The sequence below is a fragment of the Vombatus ursinus genome, unplaced genomic scaffold (genome assembly GCF_900497805.2).
Source record: "Vombatus ursinus unplaced genomic scaffold, bare-nosed wombat genome assembly UNPS02014786.1, whole genome shotgun sequence".
In the NCBI taxonomy this organism is placed as follows: domain Eukaryota; kingdom Metazoa; phylum Chordata; class Mammalia; order Diprotodontia; family Vombatidae; genus Vombatus; species Vombatus ursinus.
In genome coordinates this window covers 34,139,692-34,154,396 of record NW_020954564.1, presented here as the reverse complement: position 1 = coordinate 34,154,396, position 14,705 = coordinate 34,139,692, and positions in this window count along the sequence as shown.

Genomic DNA, 14,705 nt, shown 5'->3' with positions numbered 1-14,705 from the left:
TTCCTTGCCTCAAATCTCTCACCAATCCAAGTCCATTCCAGACTGCTGCCAAAGTAATTTTCCTTAGGAGTAGATCTGACCATGACTCCTCAACCAACTCCAATGGCTTCCTATTACCTCTTGAATAAAATATAAATTCTTTTGTTTAGCTTTTAAAGCCCAATATAACCTGACCCCAACTTACCTTTCTAGTCTCACTGGACATTATTCCCCCTCCAGCACTTTGTGGTCCAGCCAAGCTGAACTTCTCTCTCTATTCCTCATTCAGGATACTCCATCCTTCATCTCTGTGCCTTCACACTGGATGTCCTCCATACTTTGAATGCAATCTCCCTTTACCTCTGCCTGAGTTCCTCTCTTTCTTTAAGATTCAACTCAGACACCATTTTATGCATAAAGGCTTTTCTGATTCCTCCAATTGCTTATGCTCTCTCCAATTATCTTGTATTTAACTACTTTGTGTATTTATGTGTGTCTATATGATATATGTACATATAAACACATTTATGCTGTTCGCAATTTTATATGTATGCCTTGTCTTTCTCACTAGAATGGAAGCCCATTATGAGTAAGGATTGTTTCATTCTTTGTACTTGAATACCCAGCATGTAATACAGTGCCTAACACATAGTAAGCACTTAATAAATACATCATGATTGCTGCTGATTGATTTCATATTCTCTAGAAGACCATATCTTTATAGTCACAGAATTGACAGGCATAGAAAATATAAGATCTTAATGTGCTGTTTGTTCAGCATAAAAAAAGCATTTAATTTATTACAACGAAATGCTGCCTTAAGGCTCCTCTCCAAAAAAGTATGTTCCATATACATGTCAAAATCATATGAGATACCTTGAAAAATGGTACAGAGCACTGGGTTTGTAGTTAGAGAGTCTAGGTTTGAATCCATGTTCTACCTCTTATTTAGGTATTAAATATTATTATTAAATATGTGAACTTGGGAAAGACATTTAACCTCTCTGGGCCTCAGTTTCCTCATCTGTAAATTGAAAGGATTTGACTTTATGGACGCTAAGATCTCTTCCAGCTCTAAATCTGATTCTATAATTTTTGAGTGGAAAACTCTGTTGACCCTCCAATTATTAATATCAAGTCAGGTATAAAACAGGAAAATGTATGCTTGCCCAGGTGTTTGTCTTAATCAAGGATGACGTCCACCTCTGATTCTAAGTCAGAGGGATTCTCTATAGATGGTAAGGTCTTCAAGATGCTCCTCTTTGCAGACAACATTGTTGTGATAGCATTGAGCCCTGAAACATTGAAGAGCCTGTCCTTCTAACATTTTGGAACTAAATTCAGACTTTACTTTTCTTTATTGACTATTTTAAAGATCTTTTACATTTTCATGTGGAACTCATATGCAAAACTATCAGTCACTTTTTTTAAGGCATTTTGTGATTTCAAATTATTTAGGTGTAATTTTTCTGATAGCATGCTACCAATTTCTCCCTGCTGCTGCTCCCCCCTATAAAGCATGAGCTCATTGAGAGCAAAGACTATATAGTTTTTTTTAATTGTACTCCTTGCCATTAGAACACTGCCTGGTACACAGTAGGAGCTTAATAAATGAATGGCAAATTTAACTGAATTTGTAGGAAATAGCTTCTAATATTATTTTAGTTTTCTTGGGAATGGTAATATCTCAGACTTGGGGACTGAATGGTAATATAGGGACCACAGACCTGGGGAATGGATGGTCAGTCAGTCAGTCAATAAACATTTATGAAGCACCTTATTATGTGACAGGCATTGTAATAAATGCTGGGGGGTGCAAAGAAAGGTAAAAGGCAATCCTTGCCCTGAAAGAGCTCACAATCTAATGGGGGAGACAATATGCAAATAATTATGTACAAACAAGCTAATTACAGGATAAATAGGAAATAATCAACAGAGGGGAGGCACTAGAATTAAGAAGGATTAGGAAAGGCTTCCTGTAGAAAGTGGAATTTTAGCTGGGACTTTAAGGAAGCCAGGAGGTGAAGATGAGAAGGGAGAGCAGTTTTGGCATAGAGGACAGCCTACTGAAAATGGCCAGAGTTAGGAGATGGAGTGTCTTGTTCAAGGAAGAGCAGCAAGGAGGCCAGTGCCACTGAATTGGAGAGCAGGTGGGGGACTAGGTATAAGAACACTGGAAAGATGTGTGGAGGGAGGCTTTGAATAGCACAAAGGATGTTATATTTGATCCTGGAAGCAATAGAGAACCACTGGAGTTTATTGAATGGTGGGGAGGGGAGGGTATATAACATGGTTAGCCCTGTACTTTAGGAAAATCACTTTGGCTGGCAGCTGAGTGAGGGATGGACTACAGTGGGGAGAGACTTGTGGCAGGCAGATCAACCAGCAGGCTACTGCAGTACTTCAGGTGTGAGTTGATGAGTGCCGGTATTAGAGTGGTGACAATGTCAGAGAAGGGGGATTATACCAGAGATGTAATGAAGGCATAATTGACAGGACTTGGCACCAGATTAAATACAGGTTGTGAGAGGGAATGAGGAGTTGAGGATGACACCTAGGTTATAAGTGTGGGAGACTGGGAAGATGATGGTGCCTTTGACAGTAATATGGAAGTTTGAAAGGGGAGAGGATTTGGGGGAGAAAGATAATGAGTGTGGTTTTGGACAGGTTGAGTTTTAAAATGTCTACTGTATATCTAGTTAAAGATGTCTAATAAGCAGTTGGAGATGCAAGACTGGAGGTCAGCAAAGAGGTTAAGTTGGATAAGCAGATTTGAAGATCATCAGCATAGAGATGACAATCAAATCCATGGGAGCCAAGGAGATCAGCAAATGAAACAGCACAGTTAAAAAGAGGGTGGCCCAGGATGGAGCCTTGTATGGGACACAAGCATGACCTGGATGAAGATCTTGCAAAGGAGACTGAGGAGCAGTGGGCTAGATAGGAGAACCAGGAGAGAGTAGTGTCCCAAAAACCAAAAGAGAAGAGTCTCAAAAACAGGTTATCCAATGTCAAAGGCTGCAGAGAGGTCAAGAAAGATGAGGATTGAGCAAAGGCCATTAAGAGATCACTGATAACTTCTGAGAGACCAATTTCAGTTGCTCAAAAGCCAGATTATATAGAGAGTTAAGAAGAGAATGACAGGAAGCAGAAGCACCTATTGTAGATGGCTTTCTCAAGTTGTTAATCAAGAAAAAAGGAGAGAGAGATGGGACATAGATATGGATTACAGAATTGGAGAATTAATAGGTGTTAAAACACTGATCAAAGAACCATTAAATTTAATACAGAGAAATGGGGGGGACACATTTTTACTAATTAAAAAAATTAAAAATAGTAATATAATACTTCCCCCCAAAAAACTCACAAAGAATGGAGAGGAGGTGTAAGGGGGTTGGCACGTGGCCCACACAAGGCCTACAGAGGATGGATAATAATAGCTAGACCAAAACACTGACGAATGGGGATAGAAATACATGGATCTCAGAACTGGGGAATACAAATGATCATAGCTGGGTCAAGAAAAGAACAAGAAGAATTCACAGGTGAAGCCAAAAGAAAGAAAACTCGAAGGTAGAGGGCAGGGAGGGCACAGCCGAGATGACCATACGTCACAGAGTCAGCACGGGGCCCCGCCCTCTCCCTGGCAGGTGAGCTGTCGCATGACGTCATCCATACGTCACAGAGTCAGAGCGGGGCCCCGCCCTCTCCCTAGCAGGTGAGCTGTGATGTGACGTCGTCCAACTTCCACTTAGAGTTAGTGACTGAGCCGGCGTTCGAACCCAAGGGGAGGGGGCGGGGCTTGGAACGGGACGGGGCGGGGCGCTGCTTGACAGGAGGAGGAGGAAGAAGACTGGCCTGCTCGGCCCTTAAAACCGGAGACCGGGAGTCCTCCAAGATCTCTGAGGTAAAGCCCCGGCGCTGCCGTGACTGGGTGGGTTTCATCTCCTCAAGATCCCGCCTCTCAGCTGTCATCGCCTCTTGGCCTCGCTCTGCCTCTCCTTACCCCTACCTTCTTTCCCTGATGCTTGCTCGAGGCTCTGAGGCGATAGGAGCAAAGGGGTCGCCGCCTCTCGAGACCCAGATCACCTCTTTCTCTCTTAGCTGCCGCGCTCTGAGAGCAGTGCCAAGACGTGGCGCATGCGCAAGAGCGACCGGCTCGCGCCCCAGGCTTTTCTCCCCTCCCCCTCACTCTCCCTCTCTCACTCTCTGTCCTTCCCCTCCCACTTTCCCCCCTCCTCTTTCCTTTCCCCCCTTCACTCCCTCCACTCTCTCCCCATCCCACTCCCCCTCTTCCTATCCCTCTCCCCTTTCTCTTCTCCTCTCCTGTTCTTTCTTCTTCCCCCCCCTTCTTGTCCTGCTCTCTCCTATCTCTGTAATTTTGCTGTCCTCGTATTCTATTCAAGTCAATCTATTGAAGTCCCTCCCTACCTTCAAGGACCCTATCACCTTCTCCAGGAAGCTGGAAAGCCTCTCTCACAGAGCCTCAGATTTCCCATAACACTTTCCCTGTTCTCTGCCTTTCCTCTATATCGTTTTCCCTTTTAACAGTTATTTGTATCCGTATTTCCCCCCTATTAGATCATAAGCTGCTTGAGAGCAAGAGAGATATCACTAGGGAGGTCTGTGTTATATTCCTGGCCCTGAACACAGCACGCATTTAATAAATTTGTTGAGTGAATGAAATGTCTTAAACCTGTAAAGCTTATTTCTGCTTGGGAAGAGCCTAGCTCTCTACTGAAAATCATGAAGGCAAACCAAGGAGAGACATTATGGCAGAGTGAAAAAGAGCATGGAATTTGGATTCAGATGATCTGGATTCAGTTCCTGGCTTTGTCACTTACTACCTGTGTAACCTTGGGTAAATTACTTCTCTAGTTGGAGCTATTTAAATTCTACACCATGCTTCTGTCACTAGCTATGTGACCTTGGGCAAGTCATTTCCATTCTTCTTGGTCCTAGTTTCCCCATCTGTCACATCAGAGAGTGAGACTATACTTGCTTCTCATATTCTTCCTGGGTCTAAAGTTCTATGTTCATAGGATTCTAGCATAGGCCTTCTTTATTCCAAATCCAGTCCTTTTTCCTCCTACAACTCAAACCCATACATGACCCAAATTCAGTGTTGTAAAAGGACTAACTAAAGGACCTTGGAGACATTTGCCTCACCTATGCAGATGAACTAAAGAGGGAGAGACAGGCCCTCTCTCAGCTGGTCCTTTGCACCCACATCATAGAATATTTGAGCTCCATCCATGGAGCACTCCTGGCTTCGAAGTTCAGGGCAGATGCCCAGAAGGATAAGCCACTTGCTCTGGGCACTGGGTGATGTCAACTCTATGGAATAATTTCCTAAACAGACAGAAGGCTTGCAAGCTTGGGGTCTTCTTGGAATACTGATGTAATCTGGAGTCATTTTGAAGTATTGAAGTCAACTGTATTGAAGACCTTTAGGAATGAAGAAATCTTTACCTTTTCAAGAATAAATATGGAGCAGGTGTGAGCCTGGTGAAAGTTAAAAGATAAATCAGTCAATTAGTATTAAGTACCTACTGTGTGCCAGGTACTGTGCTAAGAACTGAGGGATACAGGGAAAGGCAAAACAGGACCTGCTCCAGGAGCTCACAGTCTAATGGGGACACACTTGTGAATATGTACAATCAATCTATATACAGGATATTGTGGAGACAATCTTAGAAGGCACTATCATGAAGGGGGATCCAAAAAGGCTTCTTGCTGAAGATGGAGGAGATGGAGATGAGAGTCCAGGCATAGGGGACAGTCAGTGAAAAACCTGGAGTCTAGAGATGAAGTGTCTTGTCTGAGGAATAGCAAGGAGACCAGTGTTACTGAATCACGGTGTAAGAAGGTATAGGAAGATAGGAAGGTATAGGAAAGATAGGAAGGGACCAGGTTTTTAAGAACTTTACAAGCCAAACAGGATTTTATATTTGATTCTGAAGGTGATAGGAAGTCTCTGGAGTTTATCAAATAGGAGAGTGACATGGTCTGACCCTTGCTTTCAGAAGATCACTTTGGCAGCTGGGTCTCCATCCAGATGGATTGGAATGAGGAGACTTGTGCCCAGGAGACCAACCAGTGGGCTATTGCAATAGTCTAGGCATGAGGCCTTGTATTAGGGTGTGGGCAATGTCAGAGGAGAGAATAGAGAGATGTTACAAAGGCAGAAACGATAGGATTTGGCAAATGACTGGATATGGGGGGAGGTGAGGAGAAAGAGTGAGGATAACTCTCTGGTCAGAGAGTTAAGGGCAGGGAGGAATGGAATAAGCATTTATATAGTACTTATTATGTGCTAGGCACAATATGCTAAACATTTTGTAAATATTATCCCATTTGACCCTTACAACAACTCTGGAAGGTAGGTGCTGCTATTATCCCCATTTTACAGTTGAGGAAACTGAAGCAGACGTTAAGTGACTTGCCTAGACCCACACAGCTAGTAAGTGTCTGAGACCAGATTTGAACTCAGATCTTCTTGACTCCAGGCCCAGCAGTGTGCCACCTAACTGCCCCATTAGATGATGAGTCCTTTGTTCTGGCCTTCCTCCAGAAGGCATAAAGGCATACACATCCTCATTGGCACTACATTTTATTTTGTTTTGGTAATGGTAATGTCTTCTGACAGGGTTTGTGTGAATACCCTGTTCTAGGTATTGTCCCAATTATACCACAATTAGGATGATTGAGTCAGATTAGTGTACAATTGAGCGATAGCTATCGAACTAGCCTTTTAAAGGGAGGCATAGCAGGGCAGGGAGAAGAGGTGGGGGAGGGAGGGAAAGATGCTGAGACACAGATGCCTATTCCTTGGAGAGATACCTGCAGTCCAGCAACGGAACCATTGCTTTAGGGAAATGTGGAACCACACGACTACTAAGATAGCAGAGGCTAGAGGTACTGGTGGAACAATGGAAAGTTTCCTGCATCAGCAGAGCAGATAGAAGACCAAGTGCCCTTTGGATAGAATAGGAAGAGTTCCCAGAAAATGCTGGATTCCCGTCTATGCCTTCCTCCTGGACAAAGAGGAAGAGTTCCAAGTTCTTGGACCAACCAGAAGAGTTCCAGGGCCAAATAAGAGCTGAACTTGGGGAGCAGCAAGAGACAGATAGCCACAATATGGATAGGCAAGCTAAGACTTTGCCCTTTGTTAGTGTTGTGAGTTACATGGACTAAATATATCTGTAGGAAGTTGAGGTTGACTCTAAAATGACCCCAGATATTTTCTCCTTTTAGAATATCTCAACCATAGGGCAATACTATAAGTCTGGAAGCCTACAGAAGAATTTTGGGGGAGATAAGGCTCACTAGAGAGAAAAGAAGAGTTATCGTGACTTTATGAACCCCCATGTATTGTTACTCTGAGTGCTTGCATGGGAGCCAAGGGCTCTTTTACCCTTTCTGTAGAGACCTAGACACAAAGCTGTATTTTTGTGGTCCCTAGGGAAGACACTGAGTGGGGACATGAGCCAAAGAGAGTGCTTTGAAGATTTCCTATCCCTCCCCCAACCAAGATTTAACTCAAATCTGTATATACCCAGAGCTGGGGATATGGGCCACCAGATGCATATGTTAAAACTGAATTTTCAAGTTAACATGGTCTATCATTTCATGTTAACTTCTTATTTGTCCTTCAAATAAGTTCCCAACTACATTTATTATTCTGTTTTAACTGGAAGTGCATGACTGAGAAAAGATGTTTATGTGGAGGAAAATGATTTGCTTTATTCTGGATCATGGATTATGGAATGTTGGTATTGTTTGCTCCTAAATTCAAATCACACCTTAGCTCTAGAAATTTTCATTGATTACTCCAGTCCACAGTAGGGAGAAAGCTCCCTTCTCTGAACTCTGATGGTACTTACTGTCTATATCACCTTTAAACACTGAGTATAATCTCAAAGAGTCATAGAATATCTGAACTGCATTGAAATTTCAAATATAGAACATAGAATATCAGAACTGGAAGGGACCTTGGATATCATGTAGTTCAACCCTTCTAATTTCACAGATAAGAAAATGGAGACTCTGGAGAAGTGATCCTTCACTATCATCTATGTCATGGACCCCTTTGGCAGCCTGGTGAAAACCCCTGGATCCCCTCTCAGAATAATGCTTTTTTGGGGGGTTTTTTTTTTGGGTAGGTGATGGGGTTAAGTGACTTGCCCAGGGTCACACAGCTAGTAAGTGTTATGTGTCTGAGGCCGGATTTGAACTCAGGTCCTTCTGACTCCAGGATTGGTGCTCTATCCACTGCTCCACCTAGCTGCCCCTGGAATAATGCTTTTTAAACACATAAAATACATGAGATTCTAAGGCAAAGAAATTATACTGAAATCAAGATATTAACTTTTTTTTTTATTCACTGAACTGAGATTAAGGAACTCCTGGAGAATTAGTGATAATCATTGTCTGTACTATCTATTAGGCATGTAGAAAAAGATCGTCTTGTATTACTATATTTTTATGTATATGAACTATCTTCCCAAACTAGAGTGTAAGTTTCTAAAAGGTGGGGTGGGTGTCTCACAGCTCTTTGAATTTCGCCCCAGCCTTGGCCCTGAAAATAGCAGGTATTCAAGTGACCCTCTCTTGGCTTTGCTGTTACTGACAGGGCTTCTGTACTTGGTTCCGCCATGAATCTCTCCATCAAATCCTCTGGAATACCCTACATTCTCACTATGTCTAATGACTGGCCCTATCCTTTTTTTATTCTTGTAATGTGTGTGTGTATGTGTGTGTGTGTGTGTGTGTGTGTGTGTGTGTGTGTATGTGTTTCCTTTCAGGCCAGCCTTTCCTGGGCACTGGTAACAGAAGAGACATAGCGCTCCATTTATCATCTCTATATCTTTGTTCTAGCTGTCCCCATATCTGAAATGTACACACATACACACACACACACACACACACACACACACACACACACCTCATTTCTACCTCTTATAATCCTAAATCTCCTTGAAGACTTAGTTCAAGTACTACCTTGTACACGTGACCTTCTCTGATCCCCATCCCCCAGCTAGCTGATGGTGCTCTCCTTTCCCCTCCCTTAATCAATCACCTTGTCTTTATTTTGTACAAAACTATGTATGTTCCTATTTTTTCCCCTGACAGAATGTAAGCACCTTAAGAGTTTCATTTCTGTCTTTGTATCCTTAGTCTAATACATAGTAGGAACTTGATGAATACTTGTTTTTGATTGATGAATCAATTAATCCTTTGTGTTGTAGGAGATCATGAATCCTTACTAGTCTGTGCTTGTATTTGGAAATGACCAGATTATCAGGGTGGGATTGGTCAATGACAAGGCTTGACATCTTCTTAGTCAAGTAGCCTGACACTCTAGGATAGACTCATGCCCAACAATGTGGTTCTGAGGCCTACAAGGTCTGTGATTCTGTGTTAAGCAGTAGAGGGAAGCAATATGATTGTAGTGGCAAAAGCCCTGGACTGGGGATCAGGAAACCTGAATTCTAGTTCCAACTCTGTCACTGACTTACTTTGTGTGACCTTGGGCAAATAATTTCACCATCAATAAAATGAAGTTGTTGGATTAGTGGTCTCTAAGGTCCCTTCCAGCTCTAAAATTCTATGTTCTCTGTTTTAAGATCTCTTTCAGCTCTGACCTTCTGTTATATGTAGCACCTGAAGCATACCCTCTTACACATGGACCCCCAGAAAAACTACTCCAATTTTGAGGCACTCTTTAAGTGAATACCCACTCAAAACTACAGTCATGAGCCTCCAATAATGTATTTACTTTTACCAGCCATTGAGGGACATATTAGCAGAATGTAAGCTCCTTGAGGTATTTCTTCTGGTTATTTTCTTTTTTTCTACAGTACTTAACACAGTACTTGGTATATAGTAGGTGCTTATTAAATGTTTGCTGATTAATTTATTCACCAAAGAGCATAGCAGATGAAGTGATAAGATTTCTTCTGTGCACAAATATAGTCAGGGGTATTCTGGTAAATATTTAACAATTGAATCCCCACCCCCCCCAAATGTATACCCAACACTTTTAAATTTAATCTTCATCATTCACACTTTCCCCTTTCCTTTCTTAAGTCTAGACAATCAAGTAAACAACAAATCAAGCTCTAGTTTATAGCATTTGCCAATTTCTGAGGTGTAAATGTTTGCACTGAAAATTTAACAGTTGGCTCTCATGAGCCAGTCTCATGATTCCAGCACATTGCTGCATGGGTCACACTCTTTGCTGGGTCATTAGTGGAGAAGGGCACATACAAAAACTTGTGTGATCAAGGAATATCTATGGAGGGCATACATGTGACTAGGAAGATGTGCACACTGGGAATACATGTACCTAGGATACAAATATGGAGGGCATATACATAGGAAATACATATAGACAAAACAACTCATAAGTCTGATGCTGTAGGGCTACTGATGTCCTCTGGTAATGTCATCATACTGTTCTCTTCAGCTTTATTCTGGCTGCATGCATCATTTTTGCTGGGCTCATTATTTCTGCTGGGTATCTCCAATAATCATCTGGTGCTGAGCTCCTCCTTACTTCCAATTGTTAGGGTTATTTTCAGAGTTCTTGACTCTTAACTGCTAAGGTTCCTCTCTCTGGCAAGGGTAGGCTGGAAGCACTTTAGTTCATTGCTGAGTCTATGAGTCACCACACTTAGTTAAGGGTAGCTAACAGAAGCAACCAGAGTGCTTCTAGGCCAAGATTAAGTCTATTCTTTTGCCTGCCTGCTTCTGTTGCTAATTCGAAGTCCCTGGTCCCAGGTAACTATCTGATTTAGGGTTAGCAATATCTTGTATCTTTTGTTAAACACCTTTTGGAGAAGTTATGTCCCTAAGACAATTTTAGAGACTTTAACAAAAACCAAAACAACCAACCCACCGAAGCTGTATAAAGGCTGAGGCTATAAAGCACACACCCCCTCCCCAATTCTCCCTAATTGGCATGCAAATGTAGTTGAGCATGAATAAAAGCTAAGTGAAGAGGGCAGGGTTACTGCCCTCAACCCTTGTGGTCCACATTCCTGCTTTTATTATGTACATCTGCCCACAACTACAAAAAACCCCTGGCTTTTGAGCCATATTTTGTCAAGTACAAAACCTCACTGTTTTTCTACATTTTAATTCAGGGAAACTACTAGGGGTGGGGAGAAATGAGCCCTTCATGACTGGGTTTCAATACAAGCCATGAGGCAGTCAACTCTCTCCAGGCATCATTTTACAGAAAGATTAGAGAGCCCACCACATTGCTATTGTTGAAAGGAAGACAACCACAGTTGGTTGTCTCTGCCCTCATTAGCAAATGTCATTGAAATCAGTCAGAATCACTGGTGGGAGAGTTTCAGGAACCCACAAAAGAGCCAGGAAGGTAACAGATGGAATTCACAGTGTGGAGATAACAGGCGTCTCCTAAAACATCTTACATTTGCCAGCTTCCTCCCAAGACAGCACTTAGCAGTCAGTCTTACTGCCTGTCTCAGTGCTCAGGGACTTTGCTGACAATATTCTAGGAATGAGAAGGGTATTTTAGAGTCAGCCCTCATATACTTGCCTTCTGTACTCCCATGGAAGGGGTGTAATTCTGGGAGCAAGATGTGAAGGGCAGTGTCTATAGTAGAAGAAGCCCTGAACTGGCAGTCTGGAGACCTGGATTCTAGCCTGGACCTTGCCACCAGCTCATTGGATGGCCTTGGGCAAGTCACTTCTTTCCATGTGTAAAATGCAGGTAATTCTATCTGCCCTCATAACAGTATTATTAGAATTAAATGAGATCGTAGGACTTTAGAGTTGGAAAGGGCCTTCCTAATCCAATCCTCTCATTTTTTTTTTAATAGATGAGAAAATAGAGATTCAGAGGTGCATTGACTTGCCCGAAATTACATGAATAATAAATTATAGAGCCAGGATTCGAATGGATGGAAAAATGCTTTGTAAACTGTACTATAGCTACATAAATGTGTAAATAGTTAGTGGGACAATGGAAAGAATACTGGCTTTAGTGTCAGAAGACTTACATTCGAGTTCTATCTCTGATATTACTTAGACAAGTCATTTAACTTCCCTAGGCCTCAGTTTCCTCATTTGTCAAATGATAAGGGGGTAAACTAGAGGGCCTCAGAGGACTCTTCTAGTTCTATATCTATGATCTCATGATTCTAGTATTGTTTGGTAGCAAAGAATAATGGAATCTTAAAGTGGGACAGGCCTTTAGCCATTATCTAGTCCTACCACATTCAGAAATCCCCTCTAGAACACTTCTGTCCAGTTGTCATCCAGACTCAACTTAAACTCTTCCAGTGAAAGGGAATTCTGTGATTTTTTTTTTCCTTTTGGCTAATATCAAAATGAGATTGAATTGTATAAGAATATGCTGACTGATGATCACTTGTTGTCAGGTTGGGGACAGGGGTAGGGTGGAGAGATTTAGCAGGATAATGACAGGTTGTGGGAGGGAAGTCCTCCCTAGGTTCCCAGCGAGACAGCCGGCCTGAGATGATATGCCTACCCCCAGTGAGACAGAGTTGATCATCATTGATCCTAGATTTAGAACTATAAGGGAACTTAGGGGGCACCTCATTCAATTTCCCTTAAGTTATATATGAAGAAACTGAGGCCCAAGGTTACACAAGCTATAAAAGACTGTGTGACTTGCATTTGAGCACAAATGCTCTGAATCCTATTCCAGGGCTCTTTACACTAGACCATCTTGCCTCCCTTGGTTGATGACATCATTTTATTCTCTTTGTGGCCAGAATCAATCACCCCTATGGAAACATCACTTTCAGCTTCTAATGACCAGGCTGGTTGGTCTCTAGATGTTGTCCTGTTAAGGCCCATAATAACAAAAATATCCAAGTTTCCAAGGGATCACTATAACCTAAAAGTACTTTCTCATCTTTTCTCTTATTTGAGCCTCAAAGCAACCACATAAGGTCAATAGGGTAGGTATTACAATTTCCACATATAGCCTACTAGAGGATGAAACTGAAGCCCAGAGGAATGTCATTTAACCAAGGTCACATGGTAGATCAGTGGTAGAAATGATCCTAGTACCAAGATTTTATATAGTCCAGGACTCTTTTTTATGCTATAATAATGTCTTCCACATCAGCCCCTGTTTTGGGATGAAGTTTTTTCTGTTATTCTTCTCTGGGAGAAACTGAGGCAAGGCTCCCTGGAAAGTCTGGTTGCCTATGACTGTTGAGTCTGCCCTAGCTTGTGTAGGAGATGCTCCCAAGATGCCTATCAATTGGGGAATGGTTGAACAAGTTGTGGTATATGATTGTGATGGAATACTATTATGCTATAAGAAATGCTCGTCATTTGACAAGCAGGATCAAATGACAAGCAGGATGGTTTCAGAAAAACCTGGGAAGACTTATATGAACTGATACAAAGTAAAGTGAGAAAAACTGGGAAATCACTGTGTACAATAACAGCAATCTTGTAATGATGATCAATTGTGAAAGACTTAGCTACTCTGATCAATACAATGATCTAAGACAATTCTGAAGGACTCATGATGAAAAATGCCTCCAGAGAGAAGTGATGAACTCTGAGTGCAAATAGTATAATTTTTTCACTTTATTTTTCTTGCCTTTTTTTGTAACATGGCTAATATGGAAATATGTTTTGCATGATTTCACATGGATAATTGATATCTTATTGTTTGCCTTCTCTGTGGGTGGAGGATGGGAAGGAGGGAAGGAGAGAATCTGGAACTCAAAATTAAAAATAAACGTTAAAAATAAATAATAAATTAAAAAATTATGCTCCCAAGCCAGATCCAGGCAGAGGATGCAACTCCTTCAGGGTATTGTGAAGCTACTTTATTGTCCTTAGGAGCTGCTGATACTGCAACTACATCACCACCTGGAGAGATGCCTTTGAACCTCCCCCATCCCGGAGCTGTGCTGAGCAGTTCTGAAGTATGATGGAAAATATGTCTAGCTGCTTGCGCTATTCCTTCTGCTGCCAGAGGAGCTGATGTAGGATCATGGGATTTTGAGCTGGAAGAGCCTCTAGAGATCATCTAATCAATTCCTGTCACACAGATGAGGAAACTAAGCCCCAGAGAAAGGTAAAAAGACACAGAGATTAGCCCAAAGCCACACAAGAAATAGGAAGCAGAGCTGAAATTCAGATCTTGATCTTCTGACTCCATATCTAGGTCTCTGTCTACCACCTTATATGTGTCTCAAGGAGAGCATTAGAAAGACGGGAAAAGTGCTTGGAGTAATCAATCAAGGAGAGAGCTAGAGGCCTCCAGAAGACAGAGAAATGAAGGAAGAGAAGGAAGGCTTGGAGCCCATTAGAAATCAATAAGTAAATAAGCGTTCAATAAATGCCTGCTGTGTTCCAGGCTAAGTGCTAGGGAGACAAAGAAAGGCAGAACCAAACCAAACCAAACCAAACAAAACAAACGAAACAACAAACAACAACATCAAACACAAAAAGCCAGTCCCTGCTTTCAAGGGGCTCACAGTCTAACGGGGAAGACAAAACGCAAGCAACTATGCACAAATAAGACCTATACAGGATAAATTGGAGATAACCAACAGAGGGAAGGCACTAAGATTAAGGAGGATTGGGAAAGGCTTCTTGCAGACAGGAGGACCATAGCTGAAACTTGACAAAAGGCAGGGAAAATGCCCGGAGGTGGGGCATTCTATCTGAAGAATAGCAAAGAGGCCATTGTCACTGGA